The 14,156-nt window shown below is 38.6% G+C and overlaps 1 long non-coding RNA gene across 3 annotated transcripts in view; it reads right to left on the reverse strand.

The window, feature by feature from the left end:
• Positions 1–13: 13 nt before the first annotated feature.
• Positions 14–14,156, reverse strand: part of LOC116660508 — a 30,680-nt gene continuing 16,537 nt past the window's right edge. Inside the window, exons 3-4 of one of the 3 annotated variants that reach the window (XR_004316073.1) lie at positions 2,705–2,832; positions 14–730 (exon numbers count right to left, since the gene is read on the reverse strand). This is a non-coding gene — a long non-coding RNA (uncharacterized LOC116660508). Of the gene's footprint in view, positions 790–809; positions 2,833–14,156 lie in introns of those variants that run through there. The other 2 variants (XR_004316072.1, XR_004316062.1) reach the window with 2 other exon arrangements.

Raw genomic sequence — 14,156 nt, forward strand, 5'->3', positions numbered from 1 at the left:
CCAGCCTCAGAACTTTTTTTTTTTTTTTTGGTAAGTTTAATTCCCCCACCTCGTACCAGGATTTCTTACACTTCTCACATGAGCTTTATATCATGACCTTCTAATCTCAGTATTTCCTCCAGGCTTAAACGGTCCTCAGTGTAGGAGTCCAGTGTCAGGGAGGGTTAGGTGACCAAACTGATCAGGCACATCGGGTTCTGCTGCATCTCGAAAGTAAAGAACTAACTGTGCATGGCTTCTGGTTTCATGCTAGGAACAAAAAATGTTTTTTTCTAACTTCTAAAACCTCAGACAGAACCAAGAGGTTGGCTGTTAAAAAAAAAATTGAGTATCAGCATAGCATTTTAAAATTCCATTTTGCTCACCCTTCAGTTTGAAAAGATGGGGTGGAGGTCAAATGAGTAACGCTAGACATTTTCCTGGACAGCATATAACTTAGACCATTGCTCCTAACCATAGGCCAGCACATTCATAAGGACAAACACAAGAGCCTGAGACTTCCCTGGCCCCATTCCTCATTATCCCTGTCATCCCCAAAAACAAAATCTGGGAGATGCCATGGGAACGCCTTTACGTACCTCAAGTGTCGGCCTCTGTCCACTGCTCAGCGTGCGCCCGGACTTCCTGTGGGTGGTGGCTTCTCTGTTGGACTAACTTCCCAGGAAGGACCCCAGAGTTAGGTGGAGAGAAGCAGCTGGTGCAAACTGACAACAGGTGAAGACCTGGAAAACTGCATGAATGTTCTGGAACTTTTAGTGTGCGATTCCAAGAAAACACATTTATGACTCTCTTAAATGAAAAACAGAGCAGAGATAAGGTGATACTTGGTGAAAATGATGTTTGTTATAAAATATTCGTATCCCTGGAGGTAAATAGGAAAGATAAGTACGTATTTATATCTCTTACCAGAAGCTGCCCTTGGCTATAAATCAAGCATGCTGGGTAGATTAAAAGAAAAACTCAGCACTGGTATATATATTCCATCTATGTATAATTCATTTATCAGAAAATGGTAAATGGATGTTAATTCTTCCACTAGGTCTATATTTCACAAGGTAATAATAGAGCACTTCAATCTGCTTGTGAGAGCAGTCGGTCACTAGCTGCATTTTCGGCTGTGCCTCCTGTGTGTCTTTTCATGTGCAAGCACACCGAGAGAGAAGCCACGCACTGTACAGGAAAGGGAGACACCACGAGTCTCTTTTTGGAGCAGGAAGTAAAGTGGCTTTTTCCCTTCGAAAACTGTGGCAGAGCAATGCTTTTAAAACTGTCCGTGGTGAATCTGTGGTGTAATCCATTTAAAAAACTTCCAATCCTTTACAGACTGGCACTTTTTAAAAATTAAATTAAAATGTTGCACCAAGATCAAGTTGCCATAAAAGTTTCTAAACACTCGCTCTCCATTTCTGTACATATTCTTGCAGACTGGCAAGAGTTGGTTGGCACTGGTCTGGAGAGCACACTTCTGTAGCACTGAAGTAGGAGTTTCAGGGGTGAATCAATAGGTTCTGATGTTATTTACCTGTGGGTTTGGGATTTTGCCCAGAGTGGGAGGGCAGTGCTAGGATTTTTTCATTTTTGTTTTTGTTTTGCTATTATTGGCCCAGCCAAGGCCACTGTGTGCGTGCGGTATGCGCCTTGGGGAGGTGAATAAGGGCTGGAATCTCTCCTCCGAGTGACCACCTCTGCTTGGCAGGGGCCCTTGGATCAGCCTTCGGGCAGCCCCACTTGCATCAGCAGTAGGATGCTACTTTTTTGAGAAGGTTTCCATAGGTTCCTACATACTCTTAGCAGAAATCAGCAAGAACCTTATTTTGATTTCAGTTCTTTATGCTTGAAATCATCATCACGTTTATTTCTTTACTGGATTTCAAGCTCCTGTGGGAAGGAGTGTGGGTCTCATATCACTGTGACTAGAACAGTGCCCGTACAAACACCAAGCAAGTTCTGAATCACAAGCTGAGAAGGAAAGCCAAGCCCCACTGTTAACCTTCTTAAAGAAGCAACGGATCTAATAGTGTGATGATTTCCCCCTCAAGTTTCTTTTTATTGATCCAGGACTTAAAGAGACCCAGGTTTTTAGATGTAGTTCTGGGAAGAGACGTTAATGACAATAATGATACCCTGACTATGACCCAAGTCCCAGCGACCACAATAGACAGAATGGCCACAATAGACATAAGAGGTCAAACCAAGTATTGTTAACATTTTATCTCTCCTGAGGTTAACATTAACCAAGGACATTGAGTTCACCGAGAAACAGGTTCTTAAACAAATATGACTCATAAAAGAATGTTATTTACTGGGGTCACAAACTCCTAAGAAAGAACAGAACGTTAAGGTGCCCAGGGAATACACGCCATGTTCCACTGCTTGTGGAAGAGGCCTGACTCCAGCCTGGACTCTGCAGAGCCTCCTGGCAGGTCCCTGGTAGGAGGCATGAAGTCGGGTCGGGCTACAAGGGCATAACAGCCTGAATCCGCAGAGCTGTGGCAGGTACACTTGAATGCATCTCAGATATTCATCAAAAGTCAGAAGCAGAAGGACACACGAGGTGCACAGCTGCAATCAGGAGAAATGAAGGCCTGGACGCTTATCACCAACACAGAGGAAGTACCTTCTGGTGGCAAACGTGGTAAGAGGGAGTTCTTAAACAACAGGGGGCATGGAATGGTCTCTTCCCCACCAGACACATCCATCTCACCTTGGCTCCTGAGGTCTTCACGCACCTGAAAGACACACACAGGCCTCGTCCGTGGTGGGCTGAAGAGGTGGTGCAGGCTCAGTGTCTGCAGCAAGGGAGAGGTTTGAGCAAATCCATGAATTCCAGTCCTGTGTGGGTTTCAGTGAGAATGACAAGTGCCTATGAGCTGAAGTTGCTGTTTTATGATTAATATGAAATACTGCCTGAGCCTAAGTCAGCCTTGCCAGAAATATGCAAGAAATATGAGTTTCTAAGATACTTTGGGTTCTGTTCAAGCAGTTTAGGTTGTGAGGACAGATAACTACTTAACTCAGTTTGATAAGGAGACTCCCACAGAACAGGCAGGAAGTACAGCCAGTCCTCCTGGAAGGGGCCTGGGACCCAGAGACACAAGAGTGAAAGCTTCCAGCTGTGTTTCTCACGATCCACGGAGAGGTGGTCTCACTGTTCAAGATCTCTCTGCCTCTCTCTATACAAGTTCTCTCCCTGTCTCTCTCTCCCTCCCCCTTCCTCTCTTTGTCTCCCACTACCTCTCTCCCCCACTCTCCATCCTCTGGGCACAAGACGCTGCTCCTACCATTGAAGGAAACTGCATCTTCAAATTTCTGAGAAGCAAAATCTGACTGGTTCAGCCAGCCTATGGAACCTTGAACCATGCACACAACTCTATCTAGTCATCTGTGGCCAGGGCTTGGGGCCCGAGTGCCTGCAGCACAAATTCAAAGTTTCTAGGAAGCAGGTGCAATCAGGGCATGCTTCAAAAACCATATCTAATGCACGTGGAGATTTCACAGCTCAGGCGTACACATGCGTGACCTTCAGCGATGGAATAAGAATCTTCATGGTTCAGGGCACCACATTATTAAGGTTGGTAATAATCCAGTTAGCATCCTCATGGATAGAAACATTAACAATGGAGAGGAGCAAAGACAACGCAGGTGGCACCGAAGTGTTAAGGTACCAGTCACACAAGGTTTCCCCCAGGAAGCAGTTTTCTCAGTGGCCCGAGGGGAAGATAGAAAAAAAAAAAGCTACAGGTTCAGAGTAATTCCCTTCATGTGCAGGTTTGTTGCTGTTGATCTGTTTAAATAGCTGAAAAGACACATGTGCTGTTTTTAACATGCAGACCCAAGTCCTGTGAGCTTTCCCGCAGCATTTTGATGGAACATGGATTACAGTTCTTTGTCCTCTAAACCTCACCTCCGTGCGTTCCAGCCCCTTTCAGCCTGGAGCTGGCTAGCTCTGTGAAGCGTTCTGGCTCCAGGACTTGAACTTCATGTTGCAAAGGGTGTATTTGGCATTGTCTGCTTCTTCCAGGTTTTATGACGACTTCCTTCATTTGTTAGTCTCTTTGTGCCATGGGTAGTAAATTTTTACTGGCAGTGGAAATTGGCTCCTATACTCTTAAGCATAAGCATGAAGGTCAAATCTGATTGTCTGGAACCTCGTGCACAGAATTCCCAACAGCTGTATCACAGGGCAGTTTTATGTTTACTGTAAGGAGACCTTGTTGTCCCTATGTCTATTACGACCTCTACAGGATATCATGTTTGTTAAGATACATCCTGGGGCTGGAGAACGGAGCAAAAAACACAAACCTTTAAAACGGTCAGATTACATCTGTGGCTTTCTAAACATTAAGGAAATAAAAACAATGGGAAATCTTCAGAGAACCATGAGATAGATATCAGAAGAGATAGTTTGGTATTGTAAGTGAATATCCACTAAATCTATTTCTGGGCCAACCTGTTTTGGGGACATTAAACTTACCTACATTTCAAAGGTGAACAATGCAACTAAATGGAGACAAGGTAAGTTTGGGCTTAAAAAAAAAATAGAAGAAGAAATACTTCCTACAAGTTAACGATCAGCAAGACCTAATGGAATGGGTAAATGTTTTGAACAATGCTGTAAGAATCACAGTAACAAAAGCAGTCAGACTTAAAGCTTCATTTTAAGAACCTCAGACACCAAGTTGAATATCCAGGTGGGAAGAAGCAAGTACATTATAAAACAGATACTGTTGGTGCTATCCCCACAGTTACTCCAGCTCAGGAAAAAGAAGTAAACACAGTGAAATGATTTCAAATGGTTCCCAGCCATCTCCCTTGCTTTACTCTTAAACCACCCCCAGATAATGAAATTTTCAAAGTCAGTTATTGTGTTGAACGAGGGGTAGTGATGAAAAATTGTAACCAAAGGAATTTTCAAATGGATGAAACAAAATAGGCTTTTTCAAATGTGAACTGGAAAGGAATTGCTCCACACAGAACAATTTAATGACTTTTGTAAGGTTCAGGAATGTAAGCAAAGACACACAACGCGGGACAATGGCTTCAAAATTGTAGCAGTGCCTCAGAGTTCCTGTTTGTAGGCTGACAGTCCTAAGGAGACCCATAGTTAGATGAATGCAATCTTCAGTGTCACCGTATCCCAATAGGAACCAGGAAGTTCAGTATCATCTCTGCAGCAGGTCAAAAAGCTGTCAAGTCTTTATATACATACAGAATCAAGTACCACACTGAATTATGCACCTTGTGAATAATGTTCAACTATCTGACAGCCACTTTTCTTTACAAGAGCACTCTTAACTGTTTCTTAGCATCCAGCCATATGTTCGGTCCCTCTGTGCAACTGCAGCCAACCTCAATTCCATTCTCCCTCACAACAACTCTTTGGTCTCAAGCTTTATCATGTGGAGAGAGAATCTTATGAATCTCTTGACAAAGGTCAAGCCATGGATCTTCCACATTATGCCTTCAAGAGACCTAGCTTCCAAAATGACTATTCAAGAGACCCAGAAGGTGTTACCTTAGTAGTAGGGCTAAGGTAGCCCAGAACAGAGGCTACACCAGACCTGTCCTTAAAGCTAAAAGCAGCCATGAAAGGATCAAACCAATCTGATCTTCCAGGAATTTAACTGCCTTCCAACACTAACAATTTTTTGAAGGAGGATAGCAAAGTTTAGACACTTAGTGACCTAGCAACTCAGTGTTCAGCATCCAATAAAAAATTACTAGACATACCAAGAATCAGGACAATATGACCCAAAACCAGAAGAAAAAGATCAATAGAAAAAGACCCACCAAGGGCAGAGATGATAGAACAAGTATACGAAGACTTTGAAATAGCTCTTACAAACATGCTCAGTCTGTTTAAGAATCTTTAAATGATGTGAATATAATCAGGGAAGACAGTGAAGACATAAAAAGGAACCAAATGGGAAGTCTAGAGATGAAAATTAAGATACCTGAAGTGAAAAAATATACTGGATGGGACTAAGCTGTAGCTTAGACATGGAAAAAGAAAAGTGAACTTGAAGATGTAATAATACAAACTATTCAATCTGAAGCATAGAAAAGATAAATTAGGCCTCAATGACCTGGGGATGATATCAAGGTATTCATTACAGGATTAACTGGAGTCCCAGGAAAGTGTGTGTTGCAGGAGGGGAGGAGACAGAAGCAGAATAATATTTGAAGAAACAATGGCTGAAAAAAAATCCAAATTTAATAAAAACTATGAAACCACAGATCTAAGAATCTTAACGAACTCCAAGCAGGATAAACACACAGAATCACACCAAAGCACATCATAATGAAATTGCTGAAAAACTGTGATAAAGAGAAAAATCTTAGGACCAGCCAGAGAAAAAAGGCACATGGTGTACAGAGGAACAAATAAAAGAATAAGTGATTTCTTTTCAGAAATAACACAAGTCAGGAGACATCTTTAAATTGCAGAATGAAAAAAATATTGTCAACATAAAATTCTATATACAGCAAAAATCTCCTTTAAAAATTTCACCTGAACGTAAAATAGACTTATTAAGACAAAAGCTGAGCGACTTTGCCATTTAACATCACCATAAGTAATGTTCGAGGAAAATTTTTAGAGAGAGGAAAAATAAAACCAGAGGGAAACTTGGGTCTACACAAAGGAATGAAGAGTACATATGTGGGTAAACATGAAAGTATTTTTTCATTTTAAAATTTCTTCTAAGAGTAATTAACTACATAAAGCAAAAACAATGAATATGTTGAGTTCCTAATTTATGCAGAAATAAAATGACAACAATAGAACAAAGGATGGAAGGGGAAAATGGAAGTTTACTGTTGTAAAGTTATACATAACTTTCAAATGTTATTCTTTAAAGTAGACGTGGAAGTTGAGGATATATTATAAACATTAGCACAACCACTAAAAATGAAGATGAGGAGGTATAGCTAAGAAACCAATAGCAGGGAATAAGGGGGAGAGTGAACAGAAAACAGATGGGATAAACAGAGAACAAACATCAAGATGGCAGATTTAATCCCAACCATTACATGTAAATGGTTATAAACCCTCCAAATAAAAAGAATAAATTAGATCCAGCTGACTGGAGGGAATTCATGACGTATTGTGAAGTGAAAAAAGCAACACGCAGAATTTGTTGCTCTTAGCATTTGTTTATCTATGGGTAGTAGGAGGGAGAGGTGAGGGAAAAATGAAAGGAGACTGGCAAAATGGAAACATATGCATGATAAAATAACAAAAGGTGTTAAATATAATCCTTGACAACACTGATAATAAAATTGAGTTCTGAACATAGACTAGGACTAGCAGATGACATGAACACGTGAAAACACTGAATTGACTTAAGATGGGATTGTGGTTAATTTTATTCTTAGAGTCTGAAACTTCAGTGCAGTTTTTACTAAAAAAAATTAAAGTTAAAAAATAAACATCTGGGGTTTGAAGATACAAAAACTCATGACCCAACTTCCTTTTAATAGTGTTTTATAGTGGTTCTTTGACTCTCTAGTTTTCTGGACAGAAAGCAAAGACCTTTTGTGCAATAATTCCCCCAAGATAGTTCCACATTTTATCTGGCATTAGCACACAGCACTGGCTATAGTTAAGTAGTCATTCAACATGGCAAGAGACTCCATCTGAAGTTAGAAATGAGTCGGTCAGGTTCTTTGGTTGTAAGTAGCAGGAACTGACTCTGACCAACTTAAAAGAAAGAAAAGTATTAGGAAGACCAGAAAATTTGTCCTGGAATTGAGGCAGCCCCAGCAGGAAAAAAGCAGGAATTCCAGGGATGGTCCATAGCTGCAGCAGTCTGGTTGGGTTGCTTCCACTGAAATGAATGAATTCCAGTCTTACTTCAAACTTCCATCACTGGCTCAAGTGACAAATTCCCAGGAGAAACCACTGGACTCATCCTGTTCCCAGCCTCTATATACACTGGGGCCTACTAGGAGGAGCTCAGGACTCCACAGGGTGTCAGTAGCAGGAGGGCTGCTTCCCTCAGGCACAGTTCCACCAACATCACATGCACATAGAGAGGAAAGACTACTCCCCCAAAAGAATTCAGGGTGTTCTAAGATTCTTGGGACACTGGGTGGCAAAAACACCTTTCTTGGCACTGGAGAATGGAACAGAAGTCATGGAGAAATGTGCACAGGGTTGAGCGTCACACCCAGAATATAGAATCTACCTGCAACACATGATCTGGCTGCATTCCTGAGTCTGCGGTCCAAACTAAGAAGGGCAGGGCTTGCGAATACTTTTGTGCTATAAATCTGTGGGAACTGAATTTGCGGTCTGAAACCCAATATAATAGACATGATATGGCTTGCCTTTAGCCTGAAGGAAGTTGATAAAATAGTTTATGTTGGAGGCTGATTTCTAAGTATTACATGAATTTTGTCAATATGGATTTCAGTTTCAGTCTCTCATCTCAAGTGCTCCTTTAAGTATATATTAGTTATTATGGGCTGGCTATTTTTTTTTTTCTGATGGAGCTCTAAAATTGACCAGAAACAAACTACATTAGCACATTTGGGGACAAGATGTTCTAAATGTAATAAATGTTGCTGAGTGATATGAAATGATACGGCCCGTTTAAACCTTGAAGAAGAATATAGGCAGTTGGGTAAGTTGGGGAAATTATTAAGGAGAAAGGAAGCAGACTGTTGAAATTCTATGCATCACAAAAGAACAGCTGTATTGCAGATGGGCTTATAGTTGAAGAAAACAATAAATAATCACTGAAGGAAAAGGTAACGATTAAATGGAAGAGCCATCATGGAATGCAAATGGGAAGTGTTTACTTTTTAAGATATTTGAACTCAAGACCCATCTCCCAACTTCTCAGAACACTAGGGTCCCCCGTGTGTGCCTGCTCAGAGTGATGCTTTTCTTTCCTCAGGAAGAGAAGTACTATTTACAACTTTTGTGTTAATGAACCTTGGGGTTCCTACAGAAATATACTATGATCTCTTAAATAAAATTTTTACTTAAGCCAGAGAAAGGAAATAATGGACACTGAGAGATCAAGTAAATGCCTCCCACTCTGTTCCCTTTTAAAAATCAATAATTTTTATGTTTTTTTCTTCTTAAGGAAGTAGCATCTGGCTTTATGGAATTTGGAGGAGTTGAGCATCCTGTATGAATTATGCTGATTTTTAAATATGAATAAGATTGGAAAATGGCAGCTAATGTGGAACCATCTGAATAAGACTGAGACTAATGAAAATCAGTGAAACTGAACCATATACTCTTAGTTAGATCTTAGTAGATCATCTCGTCCCCCATCCCTACCACAGTCATACAGATGAAAACATGAGGTCACATGATTTGAGTTTTTCTGTTCAAACATTTGTGGGAACTTTCTACATAACTTCTTATTTTGAAGTGCTACTTCTTCCACAATTCTTTTATAACAGTGCTACATGAAGTTAGAATTAACATCCACCTTACAGGTAAATTCTGTTACAACAGGATTGATCAAAGGAAGTATGTGTAGACGACAGGTATCTGTAGTTATGTGCAGTTCATCTTTGGACTAAATTTAGAAATGTGAAGGATTAGATACATAGCTTTTCATCATTTCCTGATATTTAGAAATGGGTCCATTTCCAGGCCAGATCCAGAGTTATGTCTTAGAAATTTGTGCCCATCTGAAGCATGCTTAAGAAGATTATTACCATGAAGTCTCTTAACAGAATTAACCTTAAGCCTGAGTATGACCTGGATATTAGTCTGGGCTTCTAGTGTCATGAATGTTACGTACTCCCAGAATAAAATAAATTGCTTAATAATGCAATGAGATGACTTGTTCAAGAATTCAGCAATAAAAATACCTTTCATGAATATGTCGTATGACTTATTTCACAAATATTGTCTTAGTTTATCATGCAATGTGTAATTATTCAAAAGTTTTGAATAAGAAAATGAAGCTAATAGAGGCAAGTTACTTGTCTCAGATCTCATGCCAAGTGAGTGCCTGGCACATAACACTCAATCAGTATATTTTGCTAAGTGGGTTAATGAGGTATTATAGTAGATCCTTTGTCTCCTAGTCAACTGCTCACAAAATGTACAAACAAAGGCAAGCATTGATGCCATAACATGTGGCATTGTTGAAAAGAACAAAAGCATAATAGAAATGTCACTTTTAGAAAACTTTTGCAGGACTTCAACAGCCTTTTGTAAGTTACCTTTGAAAAGATGGCATGCAGGGGAGAGCTGTCCCTGGTGCTGAACCTGCCATGAGGCAAATCGGTCAGATGGCTTTCACTGATTTTTGTACATATTTTCTTCTGTGCTTCGATTACTAATGACAATACTATTGATAAAAGTTATATTTATAAATAATTTTCCTTTTAAAACATTTTAAATACTATTTTTTTAAATTATAGCTTTGCTGAGTTGTTGTTACATACCATGAAATTTACCTTTTTAGTGTAAAATTCAGTACATTTTAGTACCAGTCACAAAAGTCACAAGTTGTGGAATTAGCACTGTCTAATTTTAGAATATTTTTATTACCGTATAAAACCCCATCTCCTCAGCCTCTGAAAACCTGTGTCTATAGACTTGCATATTCTGGACTTTCATACACATGGAATCATGCAATATGTGGCCTTTTGTGACTGACTTCTTGCACACAGCATGTTTCTGAGGACCATCCACATAGTATGTATCGATACTTCATTACTTTTTAATGAAAAACAATAATCTATTGTATGAATATAAATTTTATTCATCTAGAATAAATCCATTTTATTCATCTATTCATCAGTTGATGAACATTTAAATTGCTTCTCCTTTTTGGCTATGCTACTTTGAACATCTATATACAAGTTGTTTTTTTTTTTTAAGATTCTTCCGCATCCATGTCAACATTTGTTATTGTCTATATTTTAATTTTAGTCATCCTAGTGGGTGTGAAATTGTATCTCACTGTGGTTGACTTGCACTTGCATTTCCATAATGACTAATGGCACTGAACATCTTTTCATGTACTTGTTGGCCATTTTTATCTTCTTTGGAGAAATGTCTACTCAAATCTTTTGCACATTTTTAAAAAATGGGTTTTTTTTTTCAGTGTTGAGGTAAAATAGTTTTTTTTAAAATATATATTCTGGATATAGATCCTTTATCAAACATATCATTTACAAATATTTCCTCTCACACTGTGGGTTGACTCTTCACTTTCTTGATGGTCTAGATGACTGTTTTCAGCACAGTGATCCTTCTGATTCTTCCCAATCCCTCCCTCAGCAACTCTCCAAAGGTTTGTTAATAAAATGTAATAAGAAGTCTAAGACTTAAACATAAGACATAACACCATAAAACTCCTAGAAGAGAACTTAGGCAAAACATTCTCTGACATAAATCATAAGCAGTGTTTTCTTAGGTCAGTCTCCCAAGACAATAGAAATAAAAGCAAAAATAAACAAATCGGACCTATTCAGACTTATAAGCTTTTGCACAGGAAATCATAAACTAAATGGAAAAACAACCTATGGACTGGGAGAAAATATCTGCAAAGGATGTGACTGATAAGGGCTTAATTTCAAAAACACACAAACAGCTCATACAACTCAATAACAAACAAACCAAAGGTCAAAAAATGGACAGAAGACCTAAATAGATATTTCTCCAAAGAATACATCCAGATGGCCAACAGGCACATGAAAAGGTGCTCAACATTGCTAATTATTAGGGAAATGCAAATAAAAAGTACAATGAGATATCACCTCATACCTGGCAGAATGGCCAACAACAGAAAGTCTACAAATAATAAATGCAGAGTGTGTGGGAAAGTAAATTGGTGTAACCACTATGGAAAATAGTATGGAAATTCCTCAAAAAAATTAAAAATAGAACTACCATATGATCCAGCAATTCTACTCCTGGGTATTTATCCAAGGAAAGTAAAAACACTAATTAGAAAAGATATATGCAACCCTATGTTCATAGCAGCATAATTTATAATAGCCAAGATATGGAAGCAACCTAAGTGCCCATCAATAGAAGAATGGATAAAGAAGATGTGAGATACACACACACACACACAATGGACTATTACTCAACCATAAAAGAATGAAATCTTGCCATTTGTGACAATACGGATGGACCTAGAGGGCATTATGCTAAATGAAATAAGTCAGATAAAGGCAAATTATGATACCACTTATATGTGGAATCTAAAAAACAAAACAAATGAATAAACAGAACATAACAGAAGAAAACAAAATACAAACAGAAAATAAACAAGTGGTTGCCAAAGGGGAGTAATGTCGGGAGGAGGTATGACATAGGTAAGGGAGATTTAGATACAAACTTCTAGTTGCAAAATAAATGAGTCACAGGTATAAAACGTACAGTGTGGAAAACAGTAAGTAATTATGTAATCTCTTTGTATGGTGACCGGTGGTAGCTAGACTTATCATCTTGATCATTTTGAAACGTATGGAAATACCGAATCACTACGTTGTATATCAGGAATTAACAGTGTTGTGGGCCAACTGTACTTCAAAAGCAAACAAACTCATGGAAGAACAGATCAGATTTGTTGATACCAGGGGCAGGGGTGGGAATGGGATACTGGATGAAGGCAGTCAAAAGGTACAAACTTCCAGTTATAAGATAAATAAGTACTAGGCATGTAATGCACAACATGATAAATATAATTAACACTGCTTATGTTATACATGAAAGTTAAGAGAGTAAATCCCAAGAGTTCTAATCTGGAGGGAAAAATGTTTTTTTTCCTAATTCTTTAATTTAGCATCAATATGAGATAATGGATGTTTACTAAACTTACTGTGATAATCATTTCATGATGTAAGTCAAATTATTATGCTGTACACTGTGAACTTACACAGTGCTGTGTGTCAGTTATATCACAATAAAATTGGAAGAAAAAATAAAACAAAAATTTTAAAAACTTGTCTGTATTAGTCAAGATTGTCTAGGTTAGCATTCTCAAAGTGTGGTCTTGGGCTCTTTTCAGTGGGACTATGAAGTTAAAATCAATTTCAAAATCAATTATTAAAAATACTAAAATGTTATTTGCCTTTATCATTCTCAATCTTTCACGAATGTATTGTGTTTTCCAGGATGTGATACCACAGCTCTGTGACTGCAGAATCAGACCCAAAAATCTGCCTTCATTCTATTAAGCCAGACATTAAAGAGATTTGCAAAAATTGAAATAGTGGTACTCTTCTCACAATTATTTTTGGATTTTTTGGAAAATATAGTTATTTTTCATTAAGATGTTATGATAATAGATAATGGGTTCATTATTTTAAAGAATTTAGTACATATTTTTTAAAATTCTCAGTTTTAATATCTAAAACAGTAAATATCAATATATAGAACTCACATGAAGAAAAGCTCATTGAGGTCCAGTTTTTAAATGTAGGCTTTATTATTATTCAGGTCTGGTTAGGTCAACAGATCAGGAGACAACTCTCACTGAAAGGGGACTTTGTTCCCAAGAGCAGGGGGTCTGCCATGTCACGCAGGGCCACACAAGGAAGCACTAGTTACTCTGCAGGTAGAAGGAGCAAGGGGAAAGCATGGGTAAGAGCCTTATTGTGTTTTTTTGCAGAAGGGAACAGGCAAGGCAGGGTAAGCAGCCTTAGGATTAGCTAGTTTGAATAATTTCAGCAGGCTCTAGGGTGTAAGGGCTGTCCTAGGGTTTCTTGTATCTGGCCCTGGAGTGATTAGGAAAGGGAAATACAGGCATACCTTGGAGATTCTGTGGGTTTGGTTCCAGACTACCGCAACAAAGCAAATGTGGCAATAAGGCAAGTCACGTGAATTTTTGGTTTCCAGTGCATATAACAGTGATGTTCACACCACACTGTGGTCTACTATGTGTACAACAGCATTATGTCTAAGAAATGTACATACCTTAATTAAAAAGTAATGCTGCTGAAATGAAAGAAGTAATAAATATCAGGGAGGAAATAATAAAATAGAGGTTAAAAACAATAGAAAACATAGAAGCGATTTATGACAAACCCACAACCAACATAATACTCAATGGTGAAAAGCTGAAAGCCTTCCCACTAAAATCTGGAACAAGACAAAGATTCTCACTCTCACCATTTCTGTTCTACATAGTATTGGAAGTCCTAGCCATAGCAGACAAGAAAAAGAA

Source organism: Camelus ferus, chromosome 3, assembly GCF_009834535.1.
Source record: "Camelus ferus isolate YT-003-E chromosome 3, BCGSAC_Cfer_1.0, whole genome shotgun sequence".
Classification (NCBI taxonomy): domain Eukaryota; kingdom Metazoa; phylum Chordata; class Mammalia; order Artiodactyla; family Camelidae; genus Camelus; species Camelus ferus.